Genomic DNA, 16,408 nt, shown 5'->3' with positions numbered 1-16,408 from the left:
GTGCAGTCAACCTTTCTACCTGGTTTACAGTGACACTAATTTATCAAAGTGCAGCTGCCTCTATTTCTCACCCCTGGGATGCTGTTTTTCATAGGATTTTTTATGATGAAGAATGTGTTTTGTTTTAGTTGACTGTGTTTTGTGTGTAATAATGTCTGTCTAAGCCGAATATGTTGTGCTCTATTTTAGTAGTTTTATATATAGTTTTATAATATATATATATTTTTTAAAAATCTATTTCATGAAATTGTACATGTAGGGCTCCCTTGTAAAAGAGACACTGGTTTCACTGGCGACTCCCTGACTAAATAACGGCACATAAAGGCTGTACATGGCGATTTGAATGTTCAATACGCACAACAGACTGACTGGGGGGGTGATTTCACAGTTAAAGTCCTGCTATACGACTATGACAACTCATTGCAGGTGTGTCCTGTGGGTGTCGCTGAGTCGGCTAATAGACGGTGTCATGGACCCCAGATCCATAGGTAAGGCTGAACATTGTAATATAACTATGCCCCAATGCAATCCTAAGTCTATGCATCCACAATGCGATTTCAACAGATTTTTTTGTTCTTGTCAAATTGACAAATTATTGTATTTATTTTTTATTTATATAACAAAACTGCGACCTTGTTTTGCGTGCTCTCGAGCAATTATGGCATGATTCCAATATTTTCATCGTATATCAGTTTCAATGCGAACTTTTATTTTGAAGGCGAATCAACAATTCCACAACTGTTGCTCAGGCTAATGTTGTTCACGAGACACACGTGAGAGGACGGCCAATAGGAGAGAGGAGGAGAAAGGAGGAGAGAGCGAGACAGAGCGAGCAATCGAGAGAGAGAGCGAGAGAGGAAAATCACGCTTTGTGTGACAGTGGACGCATATTGAATGAAGAGGTATCGGATGCCCCTTATTTGAGCGTTAACGGATTTTGAGGGTAAAACATATATTTTGCATAACAGACGCGTTTTTTTTAATCCGCCTCCGGATTTAAGGATCGGATTCACGCGTCGATGGCATCAGTACCGGAGGGTGTACCTCTTGCCTCCACCAGGCACAACCGGTAACGGGAAGGGCTGCTGCTGCTGCCGTTTCTAGGGTTCTATATTTATTTCTTCTCGTGCGAGCTGCAACGTTGAGGGAAACGTGACCAGAGTAAACCGGGACATTTCGCCGATCATGGAGTAATGCCCGAGTGAGCAGCGTATGAGAGGTAAGGGATGCACAGAGCAATCAGCGGGTTGACTCTTCTTATTCTCCCCGAAGGACTGATGCTGATGAGCTAAACTGATACATTGTGATCAGCCCTCTCAACCTGATAGCACATAGGCTACATTATCGATCACGGATCACCATGTAACCATTCAGCAACACCATACTGTCCTCGATGAAATCATTCAGCGGCAGAGGAGTTGGATCGAGCCTGCGAACGGCTCGATGGATAACCGTTCATTGCTCATCGGCACAGAGATAGCCTAGGCTATTTATCGATTATGATTGGTAACGGGATTAGAAGATATAACCTCGATAGAAGTGATTATGAAAACACAGAAAGCATCATTGTATTCCTGTTATCCCTGTATGTGTAGATGATGTCGCGAGTCTTTGTCTTGCCTCGGTACGCAGCACAGCGCGAACCGCAGCAGCGGGCTGGGAAGATAGGAACGTAACCGCAAACATATGACGCCAACCTTTCCCACGTCAGTGACGTAAACGCGCTTATAGGCCTATTCTGTAAAGTGTGCAGCCTTGTCTTTTCTATACAGTATAATTGTATAATGTCGACTAGTTAGGCTATTCTGACTATTTCCATGTATTATGCTACCAGTCAGAGGCCACACCAGTCCCTTGTAACAGTCAGCTATGTAACCGTGTTACAGCATAGTTTATTAGGTTTTTATCAGTGCAAAGCATAGGTCTAAATCAGTTTAGCCTAATGGTATTACTACATAGCTACAACGTAGGAGGAACTGTTGCTGCTATTGGATAAAAGTTTGATTCTACATGATGAACTGGACATAGAATGTAATAAAATAGAATAGAATAGAATGTAATAGAATAGAATGTAATAGAATAGAATAGAGTTGATGGTCTTCACGGGAGGAAATTCTTTCTCACAAGCGTGTACATTCCACTCCAACAAACCAACACCATCACCCAGACATTTACAAGTACACCTCTAGTTCCCAATACCCCAACACCATCACCCAGACATTTACAAGTACACCTCTAGTTCCCAATACCCCAACACCATCACCCAGACATTTACAAGTACACCTCTAGTTCCCAATATCCCAACACCATCACCCAGACATTTACAAGTACACCTCTAGTTCCCAATACCCCAACACCATCACCCAGACATTTACAAGTACACCTCTAGTTCCCAATAGCCCAACACCATCACCCAGACATTTACAAGTACACCTCTAGTTCCCAATACCCCAAAACCATCACCCAGACATTTACAAGTACATCTCTAGTTCCCAATACCCCAACACCATCACCCAGACATTTACAAGTACATCTCTAGATCCCAATACCCCAACACCATCACCCAGACATTTACAAGTACATCTCTAGATCCCAATACCCCAACACCATCACCCAGACATTTACAAGTACATCTCTAGTTCCCAATAGCCCAACACCATCACCCAGACATTTACAAGTACACCTCCAGTTCCCAATACCCCAACACACAACACATACTGTATATTATAAATAATTCTAATGTGCATATCTCTAACTGCTCTCCCCTCCTTCCCTCTCCTCTACCCTCCTCTCTTCCTCTCCTCTCCCCTCCTCTCTTCTCCCCTACCCTCCCCTCCCCTACCTTCCTCTGTATCCCTCTCTAACCATGGTGTGTTTAGCAGCCTAAAGACAGGAAAATACCTTCTTAGTCTAGAGAGAAGCTTTCAGGAGACTGAAAGAGCTGATTAGCATGATCTAAACAACTAAGCTAATGAAAGAGCTGATTAGCATGATCTAAACAACTAAGCTAATGAAAGAGCTGATTAGCATGATCTAAACAACTAAGCTAATGAAAGAGCTGATTAGCATACTCTAAACAACTAAGCTAATGAAAGAGCTGATTAGCATGATCTAAACAACTAAGCTAATGAAAGAGCTGATTAGCATACTCTAAACAACTAAGCTAATGAAAGAGCTGATTAGCATGATCTAAACAACTAAGCTAATGAAAGAGCTGATTAGCATGATCTAAACAACTAAGCTAATGAAAGAGCTGATTAGCATGATCTAAACAACTAAGCTAATGAAAGAGCTGATTAGCATACTCTAAACAACTAAGCTAATGAAAGAGCTGATTAGCATGATCTAAACAACTAAGCTAATGAAAGAGCTGATTAGCATACTCTAAACAACTAAGCTAATGAAAGAGCTGATTAGCATGATCTAAACAACTAAGCTAATGAAAGAGCTGATTAGCATGATCTAAACAACTAAGCTAATGAAAGAGCTGATTAGCATACTCTAAACAACTAAGCTAATGAAAGAGCTGATTAGCATGATCTAAACAACTAAGCTAATGAAAGAGCTGATTAGCATACTCTAAACAACTAAGCTAATGAAAGAGCTGATTAGCATGATCTAAACAACTAAGCTAATGAAAGAGCTGATTAGCATGATCTAAACAACTAAGCTAATGAAAGAGCTGATTAGCATACTCTAAACAACTAAGCTAATGAAAGAGCTGATTAGCATGATCTAAACAACTAAGCTAATGAAAGAGCTGATTAGCATGATCTAAACAACTAAGCTAATTAAAGAGCTGATTAGCATGATCTAAACAACTAAGATAATTAAAGAGCTGATTAACATGATCTAAACAACTAAGCTAATGAAAGAGCTGATTAGCATGATCTAAACAACTAAGCTAATTAAAGAGCTGATTAGCATGATCTAAACAACTAAGCTAATTAAAGAGCTGATTAGCATGATCTAAACAACTAAGCTAATTAAAGAGCTGATTAGCATGATCTAAACAACTAAGCTAATGAAAGAGCTGATTAGCATGATCTAAACAACTAAGCTAATGAACGAGCTGATTAGCATGATCTAAACAACTAAGCTAATGAAAGAGCTGATTAGCATGATCTAAACAACTAAGCTAATGAAAGAGCTGATTAGCATGATCTAAACAACTAAGCTAATGAAAGAGCTGATTAGCATGATCTAAACAACTAAGCTAATGAAAGCGATGGAGAGGGAGAGAGAGAGGGGGGATTGTTTATTTTTGACACCCCAATTGGTTTTTTTCTTCACTTTTGTTTATTATCTATTTCACTTCCTTTGACGATGTTAACATATGTTTCCTATAACAATAAAGCCCCTTGAATTGAAATTGAATTGAGAGAGATCGAGAGAGGGGGAGGGAAGGGGGACAGAGAGAGGGGCTGTTGGGGAGAGAGGGGCTGTTGGGGAGAGAGGGGCTGTTGGGGAGAGAGGGGCTGTTGGGGAGAGAGGGGCTGGTGGGGAGAGAGGGGCTGGTGGGGAGAGAGGGGCTGGTGGGGAGAGAGGGGTTGGTTTGGAGAGAGGGGCTGGTGGGGAGAGAAAGAGGGGGAGCGAAGAGGGACAGAGAGGGGGGCTGGTGGGGAGAGAGGGACTTGTGGGGAGAGAGAGGCTGGTGGGGAGAGAAAGAGAGAGATAGAGAGGGGGGAAGAGGAACAGAGAGGGGGGCTGGTGTGGAGAGAAAGAGAGAGAGAGAGGGGAGGGAAGAGGGACGGAGAGGGGGGCTGGTGGAGAGAGAGAGATGGGAGGGAAGAGGGACAGAGAGGAGGGCTGGTGGGGAGAGAGAGGGGAGGGAAGAGGGACAGAGAGAGGGGCTGGTGGGGCGGGAGGGCTGGTGGGGAGAGAGAGGGGAGGGAAGAGGGACAGCGAGAGAGGCTGGTGGAGAGAGACGGGAGGGAAGAGGGACAGAGAGAGAGGCTGGTGGAGAGAGAGGGGAGGGAAGAGGGACAGAGAGAGAGGCTTGTGGGAAGAGAGATAGAGAGAGGGGGGCTTGTGGGGAGAGAGAGGGGGGCTTGTGGGGGGAGAGAGAGAGAGATAGAGAGAAAGAGAGTGAGAGGGAGAGAGGGAGAGAGATTAAACAAAACTACTGGCAGTGCATGCAGGGCAGAACTGGGACAATATCCACTAATAATACAACTCAAAAATTAGCAATTGGGTTTTGGAAACCTTTAAAATACAGTGACCCCCTTTCATATCATTACTAAGCCCTGCAATGCCAAGAGCAAAGAACAGAGTCCCCTCATCCAGTTGGTCCTGGGGCTGAGTTCACAAACCTGTTCTACTAACACACTGATTATTTTGTGCCCACTAGAAATAAAAGTGCCTCCAAAATGACGCGGTACATTATGCATCCAACATGTTTGTAGAGACACAAGCTTGATGATCAAATCAAATGTATTTATAAATCCGTTTTTATAATATCAGCTGATGTCTCAAAGTGCTGTACAGAAACCCAGCCTGAAACCCCAAACAGCAAGCAATGCAGGTGTAGAAGCACGGTGGCTAGGAAAAACTCCCTAGAAAGGCCAGAACCTAGGAAGAAACATAGAGAGGAACCAGGCTATGAGGGGTGGCCTGTCCTCTTCTGGCTGTACTGGGTAGAGAGGAACCAGGCTCTGAGGGGTGGCCAGTCTTCTTCTGCCTGTGCCGGGTGGAGATTATAACAGAACATGGCCAAGATGTTCAAATGTTCATAGATGACCAGCAGGGTCAAATAATTATAGTATCGGTGGTGGGGAGAGAGAGTCATTGCGTGCTAGGAATATGGGACCAAATACTAAACTTTTGACTACTATATTTCTAATACTCTTTAGGGGTGTCAATAATTTCAACCTTTTTAATAAAACAAATATTATTTGTTTAAACAAAATATTTTTCTCTGAGCAATACTATTAGTATAAAATAATATTTCCTCAATGTTCTTGCATATATATATATATATATATATATATATATATATAATATACCACTGTATTTGAATGATTATTATATACATTCATTATTGCTCATCTTTATCAAGTGTCAGTAATTTAGGATCCCACTGTATAGGCTTAGTTGCAGTCAAAACAGCTCATGAAGTCTGTCAGTGGTATAAATACTAGTTAGAGCTGTCGTACAGAATCCAGCTCCTCATGAAGTCTATCAGTGGTATAAATACTAGTTAGAGCTGTCGTACAGAATCCAGCTCCTCATGAAGTCTATCAGTGGTATAAATACTAGTTAGAGCTGTAGTACAGAATCCAGCTCCTCATGAAGTCTATCAGTGGTATAAATACTAGTTAGAGCTGTAGTACTGAAACCAGCTGCTCATGAAGTCTATCAGTGGTATAAATACTAGTTATAGCTGTCTTACTGAAACCAGCTGCTCATGAAGTCTATCAGTGGTATAAATACGAGTTAGAGCTGTCGTACTGAAACCAGCTGCTCATGAAGTCTGTCAGTGGTATAAATACGAGTTAGAGCTGTAGTACTGAAACCAGCTGCTCATGAAGTCTGTCAGTGGTATAAATACGAGTTAGAGCTGTCGTACTGAAACCAGCTCCTCATGAAGTCTATCAGTGGTATAAATACTAGTTAGAGCTGTAGTACAGAATCCAGCTGCTCATGAAGCCTATCAGTTATATAAATACTAGTTAGAGCTGTAGTACTGAAACCAGCTGCTCATGAAGTCTGTCAGTGGTATAAATACTAGTTATAGCTGTAGTACTGAAACCAGCTGCTCATGAAGTCTATCAGTGGTATAAATACTAGTTAGAGCTGTAGTACTGAAACCAGCTCCTCATGAAGTCTATCAGTGGTATAAATACTAGTTAGAGCTGTAGTACTGAAACCAGCTGCTCATGAAGTCTGTCAGTGGTATAAATACTAGTTAGAGCTGTAGTACTGAAACCAGCTCCTCATGAAGTCTATCAGTGGTATAAATACTAGTTAGATCTGTAGTACTGAATCCAGCTCCTCATGAAGTCTATCAGTGGTATAAATACTAGTTAGAGCTGTAGTACAGAATCCAGCTCCTCATGAAGTCTGTCAGTGGTATAAATACTAGTTAGATCTGTAGTACAGAATCCAGCTCCTCATGAAGTCTATCAGTGGTATAAATACTAGGTAGATCTGTAGTACTGAAACCAGCTGCTCATGAAGTCTATCAGTGGTATAAATACGAGTTAGAGCTGTAGTACTGAATCCAGCTGCTCATGAAGTCTATCAGTGGTATAAATACTAGTTAGAGCTGTAGTACTGAAACCAGCTCCTCATGAAGTCTATCAGTGGTATAAATACTAGGTAGAGCTGTAGTACTGAATCCAGCTCCTCATGAAGTCTGTCAGTGGTATAAATACTAGTTAGAGCTGTAGTACTGAAACCAGCTCCTCATGAAGTCTATCAGTGGTATAAATACTAGTTAGAGCTGTCGTACTGAAACCAGCTGCTCATGAAGTCTATCAGTGGTATAAATACTAGTTAGAGCGGTAGTACTGAATCCATGAAGCCTATCAGTGGTATAAGTACTAGTTAGAGCTGTAGTACTGAAACCAGCTGCTCATGAAGTCTATCAGTGGTATAAATACTAGTTAGAGCTGTAGTACTGAAACCAGCTGCTCATGAAGTCTGTCAGTGGTATAAATACTAGTTAGAGCTGTAGTACTGAAACCAGCTGCTCATGAAGTCTGTCAGTGGTATAAATACTAGTTAGAGCTGTAGTACTGAAACCAGCTGCTCATGAAGTCTATCAGTGGTATAAATACGAGTTAGAGCTGTAGTACTGAAACCAGCTGCTCATGAAGTCTGTCAGTGGTATAAATACTAGTTAGAGCTGTAGTACTGAATCCAGCTCCTCATGAAGTCTGTCAGTGGTATAAATACTAGTTAGAGCTGTAGTACTGAAACCAGCTCCTCATGAAGTCTATCAGTGGTATAAATACTAGTTAGAGCTGTCGTACTGAAACCAGCTGCTCATGAAGTCTATCAGTGGTATAAATACTAGTTAGAGCGGTAGTACTGAATCCATGAAGCCTATCAGTGGTATAAGTACTAGTTAGAGCTGTAGTACTGAAACCAGCTGCTCATGAAGTCTATCAGTGGTATAAATACTAGTTAGAGCTGTAGTACTGAAACCAGCTGCTCATGAAGTCTGTCAGTGGTATAAATACTAGTTAGAGCTGTAGTACTGAAACCAGCTGCTCATGAAGTCTGTCAGTGGTATAAATACTAGTTAGAGCTGTAGTACTGAAACCAGCTGCTCATGAAGTCTATCAGTGGTATAAATACGAGTTAGAGCTGTAGTACTGAAACCAGCTGCTCATGAAGTCTGTCAGTGGTATAAATACTAGTTAGAGCTGTAGTACTGAAACCAGCTGCTCATGAAGTCTGTCAGTGGTATAAATACTAGAGCTGCTGCCCTCTGAATGTGCTGTATTGGTGTGTATTCTTGAAGAAGAAAAAAAATTATACTGAAAATATTATATAAATACCATAATTCCTATAACATCCTCCAGTATTCTTTATGTGCAACTTGTTAAGGTGTTTTGGGTGCTTTACTATTGGTTTATAGTAACTTAAAAGGATTTGGGCTTTTAAAACCATGCTGCCAAAGCCCCTACCATTCCCAATAGTGATGCTAAGGCTAAATAAAGAAAACGAAGCCATATTTTTGGTCACTGTCTCTCAGGATCACTCTTTGAAGTCAATGCATTTCTATCAATACAATTAAGTATATTTTCAGATGTTGGTGTACTGCCACTTTAAATGGCAGTTGTGTTTACAACATAAATGACAACATTTAATATTTTCAGAATTTTGAAAAAAATTCTGAAAACTAAATGATAGGATACTATATCACCCCCGGCCTTCGCTTTGAGAGGAAACTATGCATTTTTTTTTTTTTTTTTTTTTTTTTATGTATAATTTCTGACACTGTTACACCAGGAAATCTTAAGTCTTATTACACACAGACGTAAATAACTATTGGATATATGAGCAACGTCAACTTACCAACATTACGACTAGAAATACGACTTTCCAGAGTCAGATCCTCTGTATGGACCACCACCCAGGACAATGGATCAGATCCTCTGTTTGGACCACCACCTAGGACAAAGCAGTGTCTTCTTCCTTGCTGTGTGGCCTTTCAGGTTATGTCGATATAATACTTGTTTTATTGTGGATATAGATACTTTTGTACCTGTTTCCTCCAGCATCTTCACAAGGTCCTTTGCTGTTGTTCTGGGATTGATTTGCACTTTTCGCACCAAAGTACGTTCATCTCTAGGAGACAGAACGCGTCTCCTTCCTGAGCGGTATGACGGCTGCGAGGTCCCATGGTGTGGGTCCCAAGGTGTGTTATACTTGCGTACTATTTTTTGTACAGATGACGTGGTACCTTCAGGCGTTTGGTAATTGCTCCCAAGGAGGAATCAGTCTTGTGGAGGTGTACAATTTTTTTATTTTGCTTTTTCCCATGATGTTAAGCAAAGAGGCACTGAGTTTGAAGGTAGGCCTTGAAATACATCCACAGGTACAGTTCTAATTGACTCAAATTATATCAATTAGCCTATCAGAAGCTTCTAACGCAATTACATAATTTTCTGGAGTTTTCCTAGCTGTTTAAAGGCACAGTCAGCTTAGTGCACGTAAACTTCTGACCCACTGGAATTATGATTGTTCACTGTGAATTCACTGTGAATTATAAGTGAAATAATCTGTCTGTAAACAATTGTTGGAAAACTTAGTAGATGTCCTAACCAACTTGCCAAAACTATAGTTTGTTAACAAGAAATGTGTGGAGTAGTTGAAAAACGAGTTTTAATGACTCCAACCTAAGTGTATGTAAACTTCCGACTTCATATGTATGTGGCTACAGTCTACAGGAAATCACAGACTACAAAAACAGAACCAGCCTCATGCTTCCAGACAAACTAAACTCCTTCTTTGCCAGCTTTGAGGAAAAAACAGTGCCACCGTCGCGGCCCGCTAACAAGGACTGCGCCCCCGCCTCTCCTTCTCCGTGGACGATGTGAGTAAAACATTTAGATGTGTTAACCTTTGCAAGACTGCTGGCCCAGACGGCATCCCTAGCCTCAGATCATGCGCAGACCAGCTGGCTGGTGTGTTTACGGACATATTCAATCGCTCCCTATCCCAGCCTGCTGTCCCCACATGCTTCAAGATGGCTACCATTGTTCCTGTATTGTTCCTGTACCCAAGAAGGCAAAGATAACTGAACTAAATGACTACCTCTCCATAGCACTCACCTCTGTCATCATGAAGTGCTTTGAGAGACTAGTCAAGGATCAGATCACCTCCACCTTACCGGCCACCCTAGACCCACTTCAGTTTTTATACCGCCCCAACAGGTCCACAGACGATGCAATCGCCATCACACTGCACACTGCCCTGTCCCATCTGGACAAGAGGAATACCTATGTAAGAATTCTGTTCATTGACTACAGCTCAGCATTTAACACCATAGTACCTTCCAAGCTTATCATCAAGCTGGAGGCCCTACAAGGGTGCGTGCTCAGCCCCCTTCCTGTACTCCCTGTTCACCAACGACTGCGTGGTCATACACACCTCAAACTCAATCATCAAGTTTGCGGACGAAACTACAGTGGTAGGCTTGATTACCAACAACGACGAGACGGCCTACAGGGAGGAGGTGAGGGCACTCATAGTGTGGTGTCAGGAAAATAACCTCTCACTCAACGTCAACAAAACAAAGGAGATGATCGTGGACTTCAGGAAACAGCAGAGGGAGCACCCCCCACCCCTCTATCCACATCGCAGGGACAGCGGTGGAGAAGGTGGAACATTGTAAGTTCCTCTGCGTACACATCACAGACAAACTTTTAGAGATGCACAATCAAGAGCATCCTGTTGGGCTGTATCACGGCAACTGCACCGCCCTCAACTGCAAGACTCTCCAGAGGGTGGTGCGGTCTGCACAACGCATCACTACCTGCCCTCTATGACACCTACAGTCATGGCCAAAAGTTTTGAGAATGACACAAATATTAATTTCCACAAGGTTTGCTGCTTCAGTGTCTTTAGATATTTTTGTCAGATGTTACTATGGAATACTGAAGTATAATTACAAGCATTTCATAAGTGTCAAAGGCTTTTATTTACAATGACATGAAGTTGATGCAAAGAGTCAATATTTGCAGAGTTGACCCTTCTTTTTTCAAGACCTCTGCAATCCGCCCCGGCATGCTGTCAATTAACTTCTGGGCCACATTGTTGTTCTGTAGAGTCCACTGTACAATCTGCAGACAACAAAGCTGCCAGCCTTAGAGGTAAAAAAATAAAAGAAGGACGAATGCAATGGTGGTGCTCTTGCGCTATATTTTTTGGGAAAAACTACATAGCCCATTACATCAAAAATATATTCACAGTAGACAACCTGTAATCGGAAGCTTGTACTGCCATCCGTTCTCCAAAAGTCAGCAAATTATAGAAACACTATTTCTAGACTGGTCTAACTGATGGCAGCCCATTCTTATATAATCAATGCTTGGGAGTTTGTCAGAATTTGTGGGTTTTTGTTTGTCCACCCGCCTCTTGAGGATTGACCACAAGTTTTCAATGGGATTAAGGTCTGGGGAGTTTCCTGGCCATGGACCCAAAATATCAATGTTTTGTTCCCCGATCCACTTAGTTATGACTTTTGCCTTATGGCAAGGTGCTCCATCATGCTGGAAAAGGCATTGTTCATCACCAAACTGTTCCTGGATGGTTGGGAGAAGTTGCTCTCGGAGGATGTGTTGGTACCATTCTTTATTCATGGCTGTGTTCTTAGGCAAAATTGTGAGTGAGCCCACTCCTTTGGCTGAGAAGCAACCCCACACATGAATGGTCTCAGGATGCTTTACTGTTGGCATGACACAGGACTGATGGTAGCGATCACCTTGTCTTCTCCGGAGAAGCTTTTTCCGGATGCCCCGAACAATCGGAAAGTGGATTCATCAGAGAAAATGACTTTACCCCAGTCCTCAGCAGTCCAATCCCTGTACCTTTTGCAGAATATCAGTCTGTCCCTGATGTTTTTCCTGGAGAGAAGTGGCTTCTTTGCTGCCCTTCTTGACACCAGGCCATCCTCCAAAGGTCTTCGCCTCACTGTGTGTGCAGATGCACTAACACCTGCCTGCTGCCATTCCTGAGCAAGCTCTGTACTGGTGGTGCCCCAATCCCGCAGCTGAATCAACTTTAGGAGACGGTCCTGGCGCTTGTCGGATTTTCTTGGGCGCTCTGAAGCCTTCTTCACAACAATTGAACCGCTCTACTTGAAGTTCTTGATGATCCGATAAATGGTTGATTTAGGTGCAATCTTATTGGCAGCAATATCCTTGCCCATTTTCTGCAAAGCAATGATGACGGGACGTGTTTCCTTGCTGTTAACCATGGTTGACAGAGGAAGACAAATGATTCCAAGCACCACCCTCCTTTTGAAGCTTCCAGTCTGTTATTCAAACTCAATCACCATGACAGAGTGCTCTCCAGCCTTGTCCTCGTCAACACTCACACCTGTGTTAACGAAAGAACCACTGACATGATGTCAGCTGGTCCTTTTGTGGCAGGGCTGAAATGCAGTGGAGATGTTTTTTGGGGATTCAGTTAATTTGCATGGCAAAGAGGTACTTTGCAATTAATCTGATCACTCTTCGTAACATTCTGGAGTACATGCAAATTGCCATCATACAAACTGAGGCAGCAGACTTTGTGAAAAATAATATTTGTGTCATTCTCAAAACTTTTAGCCACGACTATACAGCACCCGATGTCACAGGAAGGCCAATAAGATAATCAAGGACAACAACCACCCAATCCACTGCCTGTTCACACTGCTATCATCCAGAAGGCGAGGTCAGTACAGGTCCATCACAGCTGGGACCGAGCGACTGAAAAACAGTTTCTATCTCAAGGCCATCAGACTACTAAATTGCAATCACGAACTCAGAGAGGCTGCAGCACACATTGTGACTGGCCACTTTAATAAATGGATCACTAGTCACTTTAAACAATGACACTTTAAATAATGGCACTTTAATAATGTTTACATATTGTACATTACTCATATCACATGTATATACTGTATTTTATACCATCTATAGCATCTTGCCTATGCTGCTCGGCCATCACTCATCCATATATTTATATGTACATATTCTCATTCACCCCTTTAGATTTGTGTGTATTAGGTCGTTGTTGGGAATTGTTAGATTACTTGTTAGATTTGTGTGTATTAGGTAGTTGTTGGGAATTGTTAGATTACTTGTTAGATATTACTGCACTGTCGAAACTAGAAGCACAAGCATTTCGCTACACTGGAGAGGGGGTGGAGAGAGATGGGGAGAAATGGAGAGGAGATGGAGAGAGATGGAGAGGGGGTGGAGAGAGATGTTGAGGGGTGGAGAGAGATGGAGAGAGATGGAGAGAGATGGAGAGAATTGGAGAGGAGATGGAGAGAGATGGGGAGAAATGGAGAGGGGGTGGAGAGAGATGGAGAGGGGGTGGAGAGAGATGGAGAGGGGGTGGAGAGAGATGGGGAGAAATGGAGAGGGAGTGGAGAGAGATAGAGAGGGGGTGGAGAGAGATGGCGAGAGATGGAGAAGGGGTGGAGAGAGAAGGAGAGAAATGGAGAGGGGGTGGAGAGAGATGGGGAGAAATGGAGAGGGGGTGGAGAGCGATAGAGAGGGGGTGGAGAGAGATGGAGAGGGGGTGGAGAGAGATGGGGAGAAATGGAGAGGGGGTGGAGAGAGATGGAGAGGGGGTGGAGAGAGATGGAGAGGGGGTGGAGAGAGAGAAGGAGAGAAATGGAGAGGGGTGGAGAGAGATGGAGAGGGGGTGGAGAGAGTTGGGGAGAAATGTATTTCACAACTCTGATCTCTCTCCTTCTCTCTCCTTCTCTTATCCTCTCTCTCTCTCTGTACGTCACAACTCTGATCTCTCTCCTCTCATCCTCTCTCTGTATTTCACAACTCTTATCTCTCTCCTTCTCTCATCCTCTCTCTGTATTTCACAACTCTTATCTCTCTCCTTCTCTCTCCTTCTCTCTGTATTTCACAACTCTGATCTCTCTCCTTCTCTCTCTGTACGTCACAACTCTGATCTCTCTCCTCTCATCCTCTCTCTGTATTTCACAACTCTTATCTCTCTCCTTCTCTCATCCTCTCTCTGTATTTCACAACTCTGATCTCTCTCCTTCTCTCTGTATTTCACAACTCTGATCTCTCTCCTTCTCTCTCTGTACGTCACAACTCTGATCTCTCTCCTTCTCTCATCCTCTCTCTGTATTTCACAACTCTGATCTCTCTCCTTCTCTCTGTATTTCACAACTCTGATCTCTCTCCTTCTCTCTCTGTACGTCACAACTCTGATCTCTCTCCTTCTCTCTGTATTTCACAACTCTGATCTCTCTCCTTCTCTCTCTGTACGTCACAACTCTGATCTCTCTCCTTCTCTCATCCTCTCTCTGTATTTCACAACTCTGATCTCTCTCCTTCTCTCTGTATTTCACAACTCTGATCTCTCTCCTTCTCTCTCTGTACGTCACAACTCTGATCTCTCTCCTTCTCTCATCCTCTCTCTCTGTATTTAACAACTCTGATCTCTTTCCTCTCCCCCCCCCCCTCCCTTGCTTGACCGCCCCTGAGAGAGAGAAAAACAAATAAACATGTTTGTCCTGTTGCAAAGAAGCAGGTTTGAATTGATTTGAAATGAAGCTGTGTTCTTGTCTTCTCGTCAGCGCTGTACACATTGTTCAAATCTTTCTCCTTGGGATTAGAAGAACCCTGTCTTGGCTTACTCCAGAAACCTCTGGTTTCAGGTTTTGATTGAACAGCAGTGTCCTGCGTTTCAGGTCACCAGCTGGTCTAACAAAGATAAGGCAGACTACTCTCTCCCTCCCCTCCATCCCTACACCTCACCCTCCCTCCCTCCCCTCCATCCCTACACCTCACCCTCCCTCCCTCCCCTCCATCCCTACACCTCACCCTCCCTCCCTCCTTCGCTCCATCCTTTTCTCCATCTGCACTGGTAGAGGGAAAGTGGACAGAGAAATGCTTTGAAAGATCAAATCCTCTCAGACACTAACTGCCAAAACCATCCACTCTGAGGAACCTCTCTCTCCTTCTCTCATCCCCTCCCTCCATCCCTCTCTCTACCCTTCCTTTCTCTCCCCTAACCCCCACTGCTGAGTTAACCTGGCACATATGGCAGTGGCAAGAGGCACCGCGAACCATTACAGCCCCCTCTCTCTTTCCCTCTCTCGCTCCTCCTTCTCCCTTTCTCTCTCCTCTTTCTCCCTCACTCTCTCTCTCTCTCTCTCTCTTTCTCTTTTCTCTTTTATCTTCTCTCTCTCTCTCTCTCTCTCTCCTTTCTCTTCTCTCTCTCTCTCTCTCTCTCTCTCTCTCTCTCTCTTTTTTATCTCTTTTCTCTCTCTCTTTTCTCTCTCACACACCTATCAGAACTCAGGATAAGATGCAGACAGTTGGAATCACAGATGTTTATTAACAAACAGAGGTTGGGTAATCCAGGGCAGAGTCAGTAAGGTACAGAATGGCAGGAAGGGAAACTAGTCTAGTGTTGGCCCCTTTGGGACCCCAGGATGGAACTAGTCTAGTGTTGGCCCCTTTGGGACCCCAGGATGGAACTAGTCTAGTGTTGGCCCCTTTGGGACCCCAGGATGGAACTAGTCTAGTGTTGGCCCCTTTGGGACCCCAGGATGAAACTAGTCTAGTGTTGGCCCCTTTGGGACCCCAGGATGAAACTAGTCTAGTGTTGGCCCATTTGGGACCCCAGGATGAATCTAGTCTAGTGTTGGCCCATTTGGGTCCCTAGAATGAAACTAGTCTAGTGTTGGTCCCTTTGGGACCCCAGGATGAAACTAGTCTAGTGTTGGCCCCTTTGGGACCCCAGGATGAAACTAGTCTAGTGTTGGTCCCTTTGGGTCCCCAGAACCAGGATGGAACTAGTCTAGTGTTGGCCCCTTTGGGTCCCCAGAACCAGGATGAAACTAGTCTAGTGTTGGCCCCTTTGGGACCCCAGGATGAAACTAGTCTAGTGTTGGCCCCTTTGGGACCCCAGGATGAAACTAGTCTAGTGTTGGCCCCTTTGTGACCCCAAGACCAGGATTCATAAACACTGCAGTCTACTAGAGATCCTCCATCCCTCTGTCCCTTGGTTCCAGGATATAAAGCTCTCACAGGGTGGCACTGATTATTGTGCCCTCTCTGTTTGTCTCTCCTCTTTCTCCCTCTCTCTCTCCTCTTTCTCCCCCTCTCTCTCCTCTTTCTCCCCCTCTCTCTCCTCTTTTTCCCTCTCTCGCTCCTCCTTCTCCCTTTCTCTCTCCTCTTTCTCCCTCTCTCTCTCCTCTTTC

General features: G+C 43.6%; 1 protein-coding gene across 1 annotated transcript in view; it reads left to right on the top strand.

The window, feature by feature from the left end:
• The first annotated feature begins 852 nt into the window (after window positions 1–852).
• Window positions 853–16,408, top strand: part of LOC118937802 (F-box/LRR-repeat protein 16-like) — a 51,661-nt gene continuing 36,105 nt past the window's right edge. Inside the window, exon 1 of the mRNA XM_036939366.1 lies at window positions 853–1,219. The gene's annotated coding sequence lies outside the window, so the exon portion shown is untranslated. The remainder of the gene's footprint in view (window positions 1,220–16,408) is intronic.

The sequence above is a fragment of the Oncorhynchus mykiss genome, chromosome 12 (genome assembly GCF_013265735.2).
Source record: "Oncorhynchus mykiss isolate Arlee chromosome 12, USDA_OmykA_1.1, whole genome shotgun sequence".
NCBI lineage: Eukaryota > Metazoa > Chordata > Actinopteri > Salmoniformes > Salmonidae > Oncorhynchus > Oncorhynchus mykiss.
The sequence above is the reverse complement of the archived record's forward strand: the minus strand, read 5'-3'. Positions and strand labels throughout refer to the sequence as shown.